The sequence below is a fragment of the Triticum aestivum genome, chromosome 4B (genome assembly GCF_018294505.1).
Source record: "Triticum aestivum cultivar Chinese Spring chromosome 4B, IWGSC CS RefSeq v2.1, whole genome shotgun sequence".
Lineage (NCBI taxonomy): Eukaryota > Viridiplantae > Streptophyta > Magnoliopsida > Poales > Poaceae > Triticum > Triticum aestivum.
In genome coordinates this window covers 585,832,475-585,845,996 of record NC_057804.1, presented here as the reverse complement: position 1 = coordinate 585,845,996, position 13,522 = coordinate 585,832,475, and positions in this window count along the sequence as shown.

Sequence of the window (13,522 nt, the reverse complement as noted above, 5' to 3'; positions counted from 1 at the left end):
TGATTATAAAGGTGCTCTACAGGTGTCTCCGAAGGTACCTGTTGAGTTGACGTATTTCGAGATTAGGATTTGTCACTCCGATTGTCGAAGAGGTATCTCTGGGCCCTCTCGGTAATGCACATCACTATAAGCCTTGCAGCAATGTGACTAATGAGTTAGTTGCAAGATGATGTATTACATAACGAGTAAAGAGACTTTCCGGTAACGAGATTGAACTAGGTATTGAGATACCGACGATCGAATCTCGGGCAAGTAACATACCGATGACAAAGGGAACAAATGTATGTTGTTATGCGGTTTGACCGATAAAGATCTTCGTAGAATATGTGGGAGCCAATATGAGCATCCAGGTTCCGCTATTGGTTATTGACCGGAGACGTGTCTCGGTCATGTCTACATAGTTCTCGAACCCGTAGGGTCCGCACGCTTAAAGTTCGGTGACGATTTATATTATGAGTTATGTGATTTGATGTACCGAAAGGTAGTTCGGAGTCTCGAATGAGATCGGGGACATGACGAGGAGTCTCAAAATGGTCGAGATGTAAAGATCGATATATTGGACGACTATATTCGGACTTCGGAAAGGTTCCGAGTGATTAGGGTATTTTTCGGAGTACCGGAGAGTTACGAGAATTCGTCGGGGAGTATATGGGCCTTATTGGGCCATACGGGAATAAAGGAGAGAGGCCAAAAGGAAGGAGGCGTGCGCCCCCCTCTGGTCCGAATTGGACAAGGGGTGCAACCCCCTTTTCCTTCTTCCTCTCCCCCTCTTTCCTTCTCTCCTACTCCAACAAGGGAAGGAGGAATCCTACTCCCGGTGGGAGTAGGACTCCCCCCTTGGTGCGCCCTCCTCCTAGGCCGGCCGCCTCCCCCCTTGCTCCTTTATATACGGGGGCAGGGGGGCACCCCATAGAGACAACAATTGATCATTGATCTCTTAGCCGTGTGCGGTGCCCCCTCCACCATAATCGACCTCAATAATATCGTAGCGGTGCTTAGGCGAAGCCCTGCATTGGTAGAACATCATCATCATCACCAGGCCGTCGTGTTGACGAAACTCTCCCTCAACACTCGGCTGGATCGGAGTTCGAGGGACGTCATCGAGCTGTACATGTGCAAGAACTCGGAGGTGTCGTGCTTTCGGTGCTTGACCAGTCGGGCCGTGAAGACGTACGACTACATCAACCGCGTTGTGCTAATGCTTCCGCTTTCAGTCTACGAGGGTACGTGGATAACACTCTCCCCTCTCGTTGCTATGCATCACCATGATCTTGCGTGTGCATAGGAAAATTTTGAAATTACTACGTTCCCCAACAGTGGCATCCGAGCGAGGTTTTATGCGTAGATGTTATATGCATGAGTAGAACACAGGTGAGTTGTGGGCGATAAAAGTCATATTGCTTACCAACATGTCATACTTTGGTTCGGCGGTATTGTTGGATGAAGCGGCCTGGACCAACATTACGCGTACGCTTACGCGAGACTAGTTCTACCGACGTGCTTTGCACATAGGTGGCTGGCGAGTGTCAGTTTCTCCAACTTTAGTTGAACCGAGTGTGGCTACGCCCGGTCCTTGAGAAGGTTAAAACAACACTAACTTGACAAACTATCGTTGTGGTTTTGATGCATAGGTAAGAACAGTTCTTGCTCATCCCATAGAAGCCACGTAAAACTTGCAACAACAAAGTAGAGGACGTCTAACTTGTTTTTGCAGGGCATGTTATGATGTGATATGGTCAAGACATGATGAGATATAAGTTGTTGTATGAGATGATCATGTTTTGTTGAAGTTATCGGTAATGGGCAGAAGCCCTATGGTTCTCTCTTGGTTGCATAAGATGCAAGAGCCAAATAATTGCTTTACTTTATCGCTATGCGATAGCAATAGTTGCAAGAGCAATAGTTGGTGAGACGACCATGTGATGACACATTGATATAGATCAAGATGATGAAGATCATGGTGTCATGCCGGTGACGATGGAGATCATGACGATGCTTTGGAGATGGATATCAAAGGCACAAGATGATGATGGCCATATCATGTCACATATTTTGATTGCGTGTGATGTTTATCCTTTATGCATCTTATTTTGCTTTGTTTGACGGTGGCATTATAAGATGATCTCTCACTAAATTTCAACGTATAAGTGTTCTCCCTGAGTATGCACCGTTGCAAAAGTTTTTCATGCTGAGATACCACGTGATGATCGGGTGTGATAGGCTCTACGTTCAAATACAACGGGTGCAAAACAGTTGCACACGCGGAATACTCAGGTTAAACTTGACGAGCCTAGCATATACAGATATGGCCTCGGAACACTGAGACCGAAAGGTCGAGCGTGAATCATATAGTAGATATGATCAACATAGTTATGTTCACCATTGAAAACTACTCCATCTCACGTGATGATCGGACATGGTTTAGTTGATTTGGATCACGTGATCGCTTAGATGATTAGAGGGATGTCTATCTAAGTGGGAGTTCTTAAGTAATATGATTAATTGAACTTAAATTTATCATGAACTTAGTACCTGATAGTATTTTGCTTATCTATGTTTGTTGTAGATCAATAGCTCGCGATGTTGCTTCCCTATGTTTTTATATGTGTTCCTAGAGAAAGCTAAGTTGAAAAATGTTAGTAGCAATGATGCGGACTTGGTCCGTGATCTGAGGTTTATCCTCATTGCTACACAGAAGAATTATGTCCTTGATGCACCGCTAGGTGACAGACCTATTACAGGAGCAGATGCAGATGTTATGAATGTTTGGCTAGCTCAATATGATGACTACTTGATAGTTTTGTGCACCATGCTTTATGGATTAGAACCGGGACTACAAAAACGTTTTTGAAACGTCACAGGACATATGAGATGTTCCATGAGATGAAATTGATATTTCAGACTCATGCCCGTGTCAAGAGGTATGAGACCTCTGACAAATACTTCGCCTAAAAGATGGAGGAGAATTGCTCAACTAGTGAGCAAGTGCTTAGATTGTCTGAGTACTACAATCACTTGAATCAAGTGGGAGTTAATCTTCCAGATAAGATAGTGATTGATAGAGTTCTCTAGTCACCACCACTAAGTTACTAGAACTTCGTGATGAACTATAGTATGCAAGGGATGACGAAAACGATTCCCGAGCTCTTCGTGATGCTAAAATCAACGAAGGTAGAAATCAAGAAAAAGCATCAAGCGTTGATGATTAAACAAAGATCACTAGTTTCAAGAAAAGGGCAAAGGAAAAGAAAGGGAACTTCAAGTAGAATGGCAAGCAAGTTGTCACTCCCGTGAAGAAGCCCAAAGCTGGACCAAAGCCTGAAACTAAGTGCTTCTATTGCAGAGGAAATGGTCACTGGAAGCGGAAATGCCCTGAATATTTGGTGGATAAGAAGGATGGCAAAGTGAACAAGGGTATATTTGATATACAGGTTATTGATGTGTACCTTACTAGTGTTTATAGTAGCCCCTGAGTATTTGATACTTGTTCGGTTGCTAAGATTAGTAACTCGAAACAGGAGTTACAGAATAAACAGAAACTAGTTGAGGGTGAAGTGACGATGTGTGTTGGAAGTGGTTCCAAGATTGATATGATCATCATCGCACACTCCCTATACTTTCGGGATTAGTGTTGAACCTAAATAAAAGTTATTTGGCGTTTGCGTTGAGCATGAATATGATTTGATCATGTTTATTGCAATACGCTTATTCATTTAAAATCAGAGAATAATTGTTGTTCTGTTTACATGAATAAAACCTTCGATGGTCATACACCCAATGAAAATAGTTTGTTGGATCTCGATCGTAGTGATACACATACTCATAATATTGATGCCAAAAGATGCAAAGTTGATAATGATAGTGCAACTTATTTGTGGCACTACCATTTGGGTCATATCGGTGTAAAGCGCATGAAGAAACTCCATAAAGATGGAATTTTGTAATCACTTGATTATGAATCATTTGATGCTTGTGAACCGTGCCTTATGGGCAAGATGACTAAAACTCTGTTCTTCGGAACAATGGAACGAACTAGTGACTTATTGGAAATAATACATACCGATGTATGCGGTCCAATGAGTGTTGATGCTCGTGGCGGGTATCGTTATTTTCTGACCTTCACAAATGATTAGAGCAAATATGAGTATGTCTACTTGATGAAACATAAGTCTGAAACCATTGAAAGGTTCAAAGAATTTCAGAGTGAAGTGGAAAATCATCATAACAATAAAATAAAGTTTCTACAATCTGATCGTAGAGATGAATATTTGAGTTATGAGTTTGGACTTCAGTTAAAATAATGTGGAATAGTTTCACAAACGCATGCCACCTGGAACACCACATTGTAACGGTGTGTCCGAATGTCATAACCGCACTTTATTTGGTATGGTGCGATTAATGATGTCTCTTACCGATTTACCAATATTGTTTTGGGGTTATGCATTAGAGATAGTTGCATTAACGTTTAAATAGGGCACCATCAAAATCCGTTGAGACGACGCCTTATGAACTGTGGTTTGGCAAGAAACCAAAGTTGGCATTTCTTAAAGTTTGGGGCTGCGATGCTTATGTGAAAAAGTTTCAACTTGATAAGCTCGAACCCAAATCAGAGAAGTGTGTCTTCATAGAATACCCAAAGGTAACTATTGGGTACACCTTCTATCACAGATCCGAAGGCAAGTTATTCGTTCCTAAGATGGATCCTTTCTAGAGAAGGAGTTTCTCTCGAAAGAAGTGAGTGGGAGGAAAGTAGAGCTTGATAAGGTAATTGTACCTTCTCCTGAATTGGAAAGTAGTTCATCACAGAAATTAGTTCCAGTGATTCCTACACCAATTAGTGAGGAAGCTAATCATGAAACTTCAGATCAAGTTACTACCAAAATTTGTAGATCTTCCAGATTAAGATCCGCACCAAAGTGGTACGGTAATCCTATTCTGAAGTCATGTTACTAGACCATATGAACCTACGAACTATGATGAAGCAATGATGAGCCCAGATTCCGCAAAATGGCTTGAGGCCATAAAATCTGAGATAGGATCCATGTATGAGAACAAAGTATGGACTTTGGTTGACTTGCTCGATGATCAACAAGCCAAGTTAAATAAATGGATCTTTAAGAGGAAGACAGACGCTGATAGTAGTGTTACTATCTACAAAGCTCGACTTGTCGCAAAAAAAGGTTTTTCGACAAGTTCAAGGTGTTGAATACGATGAGATTTTCTCACTCGTATCGATGCTTAAGTCTATCCGGATCATGTTAGCTATTGCCACATTTTATGAAATCTGGCAAATGGATGTCAAAACTTCATTCCGTAATGGATTTTTTAAAGAAGAGTTGTATATGATGCAACCAGAAGGTTTTGTCAATCCTAAAGATGCTAACAAAATGTGCAAGCTCCAGCGATCCATCTATGGGCTGGTGTACGCATCTCGGAGTTGGAATATACACTTTGATGAGTTGATCAAAGCATATGGTTTTATACAGACTTTTGGAAAGGCTTGTATTTACAAGAAAGTGAGTGGGAGATCTGTAGCATTTCTAATACTATATGTAGATGACATATTTTTGATTGGAAATGATATAGTAATTCTGGATAGCATAAAAGGATACTTGAATAAGAGTTTTTCAAAGAAAGACCTCGGTGAAGCTGCTTACACATTGAGCATCAAGATCTATAGAGATAGATCAAGACACTTGATAAGATTTTTCAATGAGTACATACCTTGATAAAATTTTGAAGTAGTTCAAAATAGAACAATCAAAGAAGGAGTTCTTGCCTGTGTTGCAAGGTGTGAAGTTGAGTAAGACTCATAACTCGACCATGACAGAAAATAGAAAGAGAATGAAAAATCATTCCCTATGCCTCAGTCATAGGTTCTATAAAATATGCTATGCTGTGTACCAGACCTATTGTATACCTTGCTCTAAGGTGGGTAAGGGAGTACAATTTTGATCTAGGAGTAGATCACTGGACAGCAGTCAAGAATATCCTTAGTGAGGACTAAGGAAATATTTCTCGATTATGGAGGTGATAAAAGAGCCCGTTGTAAAGATTTACATCGGTGCAAGCTTTTACACCAATCCAGATGACTCTAAGTCTCAATCTGGATACATATTGAAAGTGGGAGCAATTAGCTAGAGTAGCTCCGTGTAGAGCATTGTAGACATAGAATATTTGCAAAATACATACGGCTCTGTATGTGACAGACCCGTTGACTAAACTTCTCTCACGAGCAAAACATAATCATACCTTAGTACTCTTTGGGTGTTAATCACATAGCGATGTGAACTAGATTGTTTTCTCTAGTAAATCCTTTGGGTGTTGGTCACATCACGATGTGAACTATGGATGTTAATCACATACACATGTGAATATTGGTGTTAAATCACATGATGATGTGAACTAGATTATTGAGTCTAGTGTAAGTGGGAGACTGAAGGAAATATGCCCTAGAGGCAATAATAAAGTTATTATTTATTTCCTTATTTCATGATAAATGTTTATTATTCATGCTTGAATTGTATTAACCGGAAACTTAGTACATGTGTGAATACATAAACAAACATAATGTCACTAGTATGCCTCTACTTGACTAGCTCGTTGAATCAATGATGGTTAAGTTTCCTAGCCATAGACATGAGTTGTCATTTGATTAACGGGATCATACCATTGGAGAATGATGTGATTGACATGACCCATTCCGTTAGCTTAGCACTTGATCGTTTCATATGTTGCTATTGCTTTCTTCATGACTTATACATGTTCCTATGACTATGAGATTATGTAACTCTCATTTACAGGAGGAGCACTTTGTGTGCAACCAAACGTCACAACATAACTGGGTGATTATAAAGGTGCTCTACAGGTGTCTCTGAAGGTACTTGTTGAGTTGACGTATTTCGAGATTAGGATTTGTCACTCCGATTGTCGAAGAGGTATCTCTGGGCCCTCTCGGTAATGCACATCACTATAAGCCTTGCAAGCAATGTGACTAATGAGTTAGTTGCAAGATGATGTATTACATAACGAGTAAAGAGACTTGCCGGTAACGAGATTGAACTAGGTATTGAGATACCGACGATCGAATATCGAGCAAGTAACATACCGATGACAAAGGGAACAAACGTATGTTGTTACGCGGTTTGACCAATAAAGATCTTCGTAGAATATGTGGGAGCCAATATGAGCATCCATGTTTCGCTATTGGTTATTGACCGGGGACGTGTCTCGGTCATGTCTACATAGTTCTCGAACCCGTAGGGTCCGCACGCTTAAAGTTCGGTGACAGTTATGTGATTTGATGTACTGAAAGGTAGTTCGGAGTCCCGGATGAGATCGGGGACATGACGAGGAGTCTCGAAATGGTCGAGACGTAAAGATCGATATATTGTACGAATATATTCGGACTTCAGAAAGGTTCCGAGTGATTCGGGTATTTTTCGGAGTACCGGAGAGTTACGGGAATTCGCCGGTGAGTATATGGGCCTTATTGGGCCATACAGAGAGGCCAAAAGGAAGGAGGCGTGCGCCCCCCTCTGGTCCGAATTGGACAAGAGGTGCAGCCCCCTTTTCCTTCTTCCTCTCCCCCTCTTTCCTTCTCTCCTACTCCAACAAGGGAAGGAGGAATCCTACTCCCGATGGGAGTAGGACTCCTCCCTTGGCGCGGCGTCCTCCTAGGTCGGCCGCCTCTCCCCTTGCTCCTTTATATACGGGGCCAGGGGGCACCCCATAGAGACAACAATTGATCATTGATCTCTTAGCCGTGTGCGGTGCCCCCCTCCACCATAATCCACCTCGATAATATCGTAGCGGTGCTTAGGCGAAGCCCTACGTCGGTAGAACATCATCATTGTCACCACGCCGTCGTGCTGACGGAACTCTCCCTCGACACTCGGCTGGATCGGAGTTCGAGGGACTTCATCAAGCTGTACGTGTGCAATAACTCGGAGGTGTCGTGCTTTCGGTGTTTGATCGGTCAGGCCGTGAAGACGTATGACTACATCAACCGCGTTGTGCTAATGCATCCGCTTTTGGTCTACGAGGGTACGTGGATAACACTCTCCCCTCTCGTTGCTATGCATCACCATGATATTGCGTGTGCGTAGAATTTTTTTGAAATTACTACATTCCCCAACAGATACGTCTCCAACTTATCTATAATTTATGAAGTATTCATGCTATTATATTATCTATTTTAGATGTTTAATGGGCTTTACTATACACTTTTATATTATTTTTTGGACTAACCTATTAACCTAGAGCCCAGTGCCAGTTTCTGTTTTTTCCTTGTTTTTGAGTTTTATAGAAAAGGAATACGAAACGGAGTCCAATTGACGTGCCAATTTTTGACGAATTTTTATGGACCAAAAGAAGCCCATGGAGTGCAAGAGTAAGAGTCCCGGGCTGCCCACGAGGGTGGAGTGCGTGCCCTAGGGGGGCACCCCCTGCCTCGTGGACATCCCGGAAACCCCCCTGATGTGAGACCTACGCAAAAATTTCTATAAATACTGAAACCTCCGAAAAATAACCTAGATCAGGAGTTCCGCCGCTGCAAGCCTCTGTAGCCACCGAAAACCAATGGGGACCCTGTTCCGGCACCCTGCCGGAGGTGGGATCCCTCACCGATGGTCATCTTCATCATCTTGGGGCTCTCCATGACGAGGAGGGAGTAGTTCACCCATGGGGCTGAGGGTATGTACCAGTAGCTATGTGTTTGATCTCTCTCTCTGTCGTGTTCTTGATTTGGCACGATCTTGATGTATCGCGATCTTTGCTATTATAGTTGGATCTTATGATGTTTCTCTCCCTCTACTCTCTTGTAATGGATTGAGTTTTCCCTTTAAATTTATCTTATCGGACTGAGTCTTTAAGGATTTGAGAACACTTGATGTATGTCTTGCCGTGCTTATCTGTGGTGATAATGGGATATTCACGTGATCTACTTGATGTATGTTTTGGTGATCAACTTGCGGGTTCCATAACATTGTGAACTTATGCATAGGGGTTGGCATACGTTTTCATCTTGACTCTCTGGTAGAAACTTTGGGGCACTCTTTGAAGTACTTTGTGTTGGTTGAATAAATGAATCTGAGACTGTGTGATGCATATCGTATAATCATGCCCACAGATACTTGAGGTGACATTGGAGTATCTAGGTGACATTAGGGTTTTGGTTGATTTGTATCTTAAGGTGTTATTCTAGTACGAACTCTATTATAGATCGAACGGAAAGAATAGCTTCGTGTTATTTTAATACAGACTCTTGAATAGATTGATCAGAAGGATAACTTTGAGGTGGTTTCGTACCCTACAATAATCTTTTCGTTTGTTCTCCGCTATTAGTGACTTCGGAGTGACTCTTTGTTGCATGTTGAGGGATAGTTATATGATCCGGTTATGTTATTATTGTTGAGAGAACTTGCACTAGTGAAAGTATGAACCTTAGGCCTTGTTTCCTAGCATTGCAATACCGTTTACGCTCACTTTTATCGCTTGCTACCTTGCTGTTTTTATATTTTCAGATTACAAATACCTATATATACCATCCATATTGCACTTGTATCACCATCTCTTTGCCGAACTAGTGCACTTGTATCACCATCTCTTCGCCGAACTAGTGCACCTAAACAAATAGAAGATGAAGAGAATACTAATTAAAGGGAAGAGACTTCCCAATATCTTCCTATTATTTCTTATGATGAATCAGGTAACGAGGAGGAGCCTTCTATTCAACCAATCTCATTAATAAGGAGCTCAAAAAAGAGGGTTAAACCCACACATGTTGTGAAGAAGAAAAAGAAAAGATGGAGAAGCAAAGGTAGAAAGGTATCCCTCTCGAATGATGTTGCTCCTATTACTCATTGTGATGATGATAATTGCTATATTGTTGGTGTTATCCATACTATTAATGATGAGAGTGATTATGCTTATGATATGAAAAGGCCCAAGCTTGGGGATGCTATGTTTGATGAGAATGACATATTTGAGAATATATTTGCTACAATTAATGTTTTTCCCAAGCTTGGGGATGCTATGTTTAATGAAGATGATATTTTTAGCCTCCCAAGTTTTAATATGCAAAGTTGTTATGATGATAGCATGCCTCCTACTTATGATGATTATATTGATGAAAGTGGGTTTGGAAGAGTGTCAACTTTAGGAAGTAATGATCCCACTATTTTGGAGAATGTTGAATCTTATAATATTTATGAAAGTGGATTTGGAGAGGTCATGACTTTATTTAGTGATGAATCCACTATCTTGGAAGAGGTTTCAATTGATTATGATGAGAACAAAGTTGCTACTTATGATGATTATTGTGATGAAACTTATGATATAAAAAGTAGTGATGATTATATTTATAAAACTTGTCATGATTATGATTACACTTTTTCTGAACATTACTCTTTTAATGTGGAAACAATTTATAGTATTCGAGTCTCTTATGATACTCCCACTACTATTCATGAGAAGAAATTTGCTTATATGGAGAGTAGTAAATTTTCTATGCAAGTAGATCATGAAAAGAATGCTTTATGTGATGGTTATATTATTGAATTCATTCATGATGCTACTGAAATTTTTCATCAGGGAGGAACATATGCTTGTAGGACTTGCAATAATATCAAGTTTCCTCTCTATGTGCTTAAAATCTTTAAGTTGTGCTTGTTTTGCCTCCCTATGCTAGTTGATTATTGTTCCCATAAGTTGTTTCCTCACAAAATCCCTATGCATAGGAAGTGCGTTAGACTTAAATGTGCTAGTCATATTCTTCATGATGCTCTCTTTATGTTTCAATTCTTATCTTTTATGTGAGCATCATTGAAATCATCATGCCTAGCTAGGGGCGTTAAAGGTTAGCGCTTGTTGGGAGGCAACCCAATTTTATTTCTGTTCTTTGCTTTTTGCTCCTGTTTAATAATAAATAATTCATCTAGCCTATTGTTAGATGTGTTTTTATGTTTTAATTAGTATTTGTGCCAAGTAGAACCTTTGGGGAGACTTGGGTGAAGTCTATATGATCTTGCTGTAAAAAACAGAAATTTTTGCGCTCACGAGATTAGCTGCTATTGTTTATTGGAGAGTGATTTTAGGTTGATTCTTTTTGAAGATGATTAATAGACAAATTACACACGTCCAACAATTTAGTTAAGAATTTTTGGAGTTACATAAGTGTATGTTTGATACAGATTACCTCAGACTGTTCTGTTTTTGACAGATTCTGTTTTCTATGTGTTGTTTTTATATTTTGATGAATCTATGAGTAGTATCGGAGGGTATGAACCATAGAGAAGTTGGAATACAGTATATATTACACCAATATGAATTTAGAATGAGTTCACAACAGTACCAAAAGTGGTGATTTATTTTCTTATACTAACGGAGCTTACGAGTTTTCTATTGAGTTTTGTGTTGTGAAGTTTTCAAGTTTTGGGTGAAGTTTCGATGGACTATAGAATAAGGAGTGGCAAGAGACTAAGCTTGGGGATTCCCAAGGCACCCCAAGATAATATTCAAGGACAACCAAGAGCCCAAGCTTGGGGAGGCCCTGGAAGGCATCCCCTCTTTCGTCTTCGTTCATCTGTAACTTTACTTGGAGCTATATTTTTATTTACCACATAATACGTGTTTTGCTTGGAGCATCATTTTATTTTGTTAGTATTTCCTTTATGTTATTTATAATAATGTTTTACATTTATATTTTCAATAAAAATGTCAAGGGTAGCCTTTACCATGCTTATTTTGCAAGTATACATGTTGCTGTTTCAAAACAGAAAGTTTACCGCTGTTGCAGAAATTCCCTAGAAAATTCAGAGAATGATATAATATTGAAACTTTTTGCATATTCAGATCTGATAAATCTTCTACAGTGTAATATTTTTCTCCTAGTTTTTGGAGTTAGGTAAGTATGATGAATCTTGCATTCTTTACAGACTATACTGTTTTGGCAGATTGCTGTTATGTTTGCATTGTTTGCATATGTTTGCTTGTTTAATGATTCTATTTGAGGATAGGAGTATTAATATGCAGAGACATTTAGTATGCAATGTTGAATAATATTTTTTGTGATTTGTTACAGTAGAAAATGATAAGGTTATTGAATTGTTTTATACTAACTTATCTCACGAGTTCTTGTTGAGTTTTGTGTGGATGAAGTTTTCGAGATTTAGGGAAACCGTGATATAAAAGGAATTAAGGAGACGCAAAATCTCAATCTTGGGGATGCCCAAGGCACCCCAAGATAATATTATTAGAAGTCTCAAGCATCCAAGCTTGGGGATGCCCCGGTAGGCATCCCACCTTTCTTCTTCAACAATTATCGGTTAGTATCGGTTGAAGCTAAGTTTTTGCTGCTTCACATGGTGTGAGCTATCCTTGAAATGTCATTTTGTTTTGTTTTGCTTGCTGCTTGAATACAATACATTAGATCTGAAATTCTTAAATGAGAGAGAGAGTCTTCACATAGCTACATAATTATTTAACTAGTCATTGATCTTCACTTATATCGTTTTGGACGTAGTTTGTCATTTACTCGTGTGCTTCACTTATATCTTATGAGTAAATGGTTGAATGATTTGAATGTCATAAATTTGAAATCATATACTCCCTCCGTTCCTTGATATAAGGTGTATAGATTTTTGAGAAAAAATCCGAAATATAAGGTGTATTGCGCTGCACCACTCGTTTGGATAATTTTTTGAGGGATTTGTTTACATTTCCTTATATCACGCAAGCTCCTCTATTTTATCATGTCAATTAGTCATGTGTAATATCGCCCAAAACCGGTGAAATTTTCCCTCCATGTGTGCTCTTTAATTTCCGTGCCAAAAACTATACACCCTATATTTAGGAATGGAGGGAGTATGTTTCATATGCTTATTCCATGGGGAGTAATGACTTCACATATAATAAGTAGAGGTGGTAAATTTTTTGAATGTTAGCAAACATTGTATTGGTCACTTGAACAATTCATGAAAGAATATTGAAGCAAGAGAGATTTCACATATAAATATACTATCTTGGACATCTTTTGTAATTGTGAGCACTCATTAAAATATGACATGCTAAAAGGTTGATGTTGGACAAGGAAGACAACGTAATGGGTTATGTTTTCCTATATCTGAAAAGTTATATTGTCTTGGATCATCCAACATGTTGATCTTGCCTTTCCCTGTCATGCTAGCCAAATTATTTGCACTAAGTAGAGATACTAGTTGTGCTTCCGAATATCCCTTAAACTAGTTTTGCCATGAGAGTCCACCATACCTACCTATGGATTGAGTAAGATCCTTCAAGTAAGTTGTCATCGGTGCATGCAATAAAAATTTGTCTCTGAATATGTATGATCTATTAGTGCGAAGAAAATAAGCCTTATACGAACTTGTGATAGGGAAGAAATAAAAGTGACGGACTGCATAATAAAGGTCTTTATCACAAGCGGCAATATAAAGTGACGTTCTTTTGCATTAAGATTTTGTGCATCCAACCATAAAAGCACATGACAACCTTTGCTTCCCTC